We start from the raw sequence: 3475 nt of genomic DNA on the forward strand, positions 1-3475 counted from the left end.
CAGCCATTAATACACCCAAAGGCACATTTGTATGTATATACTTCAATAAATAAAACTGTAATCCTAGCAACATCTCTTGTCTTTGGTAATGTTTTACCAATAACGAACATCAAAGCCAGCAAACTTGTCGCACACTAATGAGATTTTAATGTGCTCTACTACCCAAGGCGGGCATGCGGGAATGCAAGCACTCACAACAAAGAGTAAAATGAGCAAGAAACTGTCATGCAAAGTGCGAGTGTGCGAGTGTGTGTTTGTAGTATGAGTTACTGCTGACGAGCACAAAAATATGCAGCACGAAATTAAGGAATAGAAAATATAAAATAGCAATGCTGTTGGTGTGTGTGCATGTATGCTACATACACAAAAGTGAGATCAAATTACACAAAAACCAAATATAATACAAATATTTTTGCAATTGTAAAATATCTGCAGAAGCCGGAATGCAATACACATACACACATAAATACGTGTATTTTAAAAATAGAAAAGAAGCAAATAATTTTCAGGGGAAAAAGCATTGACAGCATCACTAAAATGTATTTTATATTTGAGCTTCAGTAAAGTAAAAATATTTTATTTTACACTTTTATGAAAAAAATATTTATTTTTTGAAAAGCGACTGTTACTTTGAAATGCAAAACTTTCGTATTAGTTCTGTCCTCTGAAAATTGTTAACAACTTCACACAAAAAAATTGACAATCCTTTTTCAATGCACAGTTCCTGCGAAAACGTGATTTAAGTCGACAGCTTAAAAACGTGCTTCATTTTGTTGAATCTAGAATTTTTAGCAATAATTCAATGAAATATTTCCTGCACTTCCATCCGAAATTTTACATATTTTTCATCAAATGCTTGCCAAAGCGATTATTTTTTTTCTATTCTGCTATTTGTCACTGTTCATATTATTGCTTCTCTTCCAGCATTTTTTTATTCTTGCTGTGTACGAGGGCAACTCGAAAAGTCAGTGAATTTTTTTGAATTTAGCGCGCAGTAACTTTAAATGCAATACTGATTTCGTCAACTGCCAACGATTAATATACAACTGTAAAAATGTTTGCAAGTTGCATCATTTAGTTGCTGGTTGACAGTCGTTCAAAGCAGACAACCTCGTGAATTTTAATGAAAATTTAAGTAAGTTAAAGTTAAGTTTTAAAAAAGTGTTAACCAAATTAAAAAATTTTTTTAGGTCTTAAAAAACTGTTTGGTATTCAGTTTTATAGATCATGAAATTTTAGCATAATAAAGTGCAATTTTAATAAAAATGGAATAAAGTTAAAGTTAAAATTAAGTTTTAAAAAAGTGTTAACTAAATTTAAATTTTTTTTTAGTTCTTAAAAAAATTTTGGGTATGCAATTTTATACATCATGAAATTTTAGCATAATAAAGTGCAATTTTCAAGTGGCTAAGATGAGCTCAAAAGTTCAAAGTGAAAAATATTATTAAAAATCATTGCGAGCTCTGAGCCACTTGCAGCTTGCACCTTATTACACTAAAATTTAACGATAAATAAAACTGCATATCCAAAATTTTCCTAAAAACTCAAAAAGACTAATGAATTTTTTGTGAAATTATTATTATAATATTTATATGTAAATTTTTTTCCTTGTGAATTTTTTTTCCGTTTTGGGAAACCCTAAAATTGTTTTCAACTAGTTTTTATTATCTAACATTTATTAACTGGAACAGGAGAATATATTTTCTTCAAAATTGCTACCTTCTCTGCACTTTTCACTAAAAAATTTCATATAAACATATAAAAATTCAAAAATCGGTCAGACCATTAATCAAATTGCTTGAAAAATGGAGGCTCCAGTGAATTATGAACATTAAAGTCCAGTTTTGAACCACTGTGCGTTGTCGCGCTAGAAATCGTCGATAAAATCCCTGCAGCTTGGACCATCGGAAAATAAAAATGTGTGATGTGCCATAGGCATGAATAATTATTTGGATATGAAAAGCTATCGGCGCAAAAAGCTATCGGCGTGGTTGGATAAATGGAAACCTACGTACCAAATTTCGTTGAGATATCCCATTTTTTGCTCGAGTTATCGTGTACATGGACGGACGGACAGACAGACATGGCTTAATCGACTTCTCTATTCATTCTGAACATTTATGTATACATTTGTCTATATCTATCTCGATTCGTTTTGGCTGTTACAAACAACCGTTATGTGAACAAAGTTAATATACCCTTGTGCACAAGTGCGCTCGGGTATAAAATATTTTGGCAGAACCCTCCCCGAAAAGAGTCCTGGGTCACGGCCCTGATTGTAATAACACAATAAATAATGATGTGCCATTGATTGACCAACCCACAGAATGGATGGCAGTGCGATCGAAAAAAAAAAACTTTTTCTTTTGCCACCATGGAAACACTCAGCAACTTATGCGCACTTTCAAGAGAAATTAGAAGAGCAATGGAGTCGAGGGTTTCTTCAAACTATGTAAGACCAAAAATTTCTGTGCTTAAATGTCACATTAAATGCAAAGCAAAACTTATGGTAAAGTCTACTCACATTTCTGAATTCATGTACATACATATATTTAGTCCGAAAAAACGCTCACAAAAAATGTTCTACAAAAGAGCGACTTATGTATAAACTTTCAGCCAAGTAAATTTTTAAGAGCATTGCCTTCATTAAGTTTTCCGTAAATATCCAATCCCTAAATTTTAAAGTGCTCATGTACGTATGTACCTATTTTTATGTACATACATATGTACATACCTAGGTATTAACGTTGATGCCTTTATTGTCATCTTTTGTTAATATCCTAAGCAAAGACTGTGTCTACTTCACTTGGGCGCCAAGAACCTATCTGCTTTTCACACTAGGACTGCAAGGAAGAAGATCTGACAGCATACATACATACATATATATGTATACAAAAGAAAGCATAACCCTACAGCACCTATAAACATCTACAACAGCAGCTACAACGACCAACAACATACATACATACATACATATTTAGAAACAGCAGAGCAACACTTACATTGCAACAAAATACTCGTGTAAGTATTTCTCTTTTGTACCATAAATTCCTATTTTGAAAACTCGCTTTGCGACTATTACAAGCAGCTGTTGTAAGTATTTTCTGCAGCTATTGTAAGCTTCTGCTACAGACGACAGATGTTAAGAGTCGTGCTTACAAGTTTACTGGTACGTTGTGGGTAATCACATTATCTAAGCGTCAAGTAAACAACAACAACAACAACACCAGCAAACGTGCAGAAAGATGCGCGAGCGATGAGTCACAGATTCGATGGCAACAAGGCAAACGCCTGACTGACGACGGACAAGTGGCACTTCAGTGTCTAGAGTCTAGACTGATGCATGGAATAGTATAATGGCATACTTGTATGTGTAGGTATCTGGTTATACAAATACATACATATGTATTTATATACTAGCATTGGCAATAGGTGTAAATGGATATAAAGGGTAAGCAAGCTGAGGTGGATATGT

This window comes from Rhagoletis pomonella, unplaced genomic scaffold (assembly GCF_013731165.1).
Source record: "Rhagoletis pomonella isolate Grant_MI unplaced genomic scaffold, Rhpom_1.0 Rhpom_scaffold_00007, whole genome shotgun sequence".
Lineage (NCBI taxonomy): Eukaryota > Metazoa > Arthropoda > Insecta > Diptera > Tephritidae > Rhagoletis > Rhagoletis pomonella.